We start from the raw sequence: 338 nt of genomic DNA, 5'->3' as shown, positions 1-338 counted from the left end.
AAAAAAAAAAAAAATGAGGCAAGGCCTCATAAAGCACAAACTGGCTCTGAACTTTTTCCTTTAAAAAAATTATTTACTTATTTAATGTGCATTGGTGTTTTGCCTGCATGTTTGTCTGTGTGAAAGTGCTGTATCCCCTGGAACAGGAGTTACAGACAGTTATGAGCTGCCATCTCGCCAGGCCCCTGGCCTTGAACTTTTGATGTTTGAACCTCCTGAGTATGGAGATTCCAGGCCTGTGCCACCATGCTCAGCTTTTAATAACTTTTAACCAGGTTGAAATCCTCCCCATGAGGGCTGGGGAGATGACTCAGCGGTTAAGAACACTGACTGCTCTT

Source organism: Alexandromys fortis, unplaced genomic scaffold (genome assembly GCF_014885135.2).
Source record: "Alexandromys fortis isolate MF-2015 unplaced genomic scaffold, M_Fortis_MF-2015_v1.1 scaffold_27, whole genome shotgun sequence".
In the NCBI taxonomy this organism is placed as follows: Eukaryota; Metazoa; Chordata; class Mammalia; order Rodentia; family Cricetidae; genus Alexandromys; species Alexandromys fortis.
Note: the sequence above shows the minus strand (reverse complement) of the source record.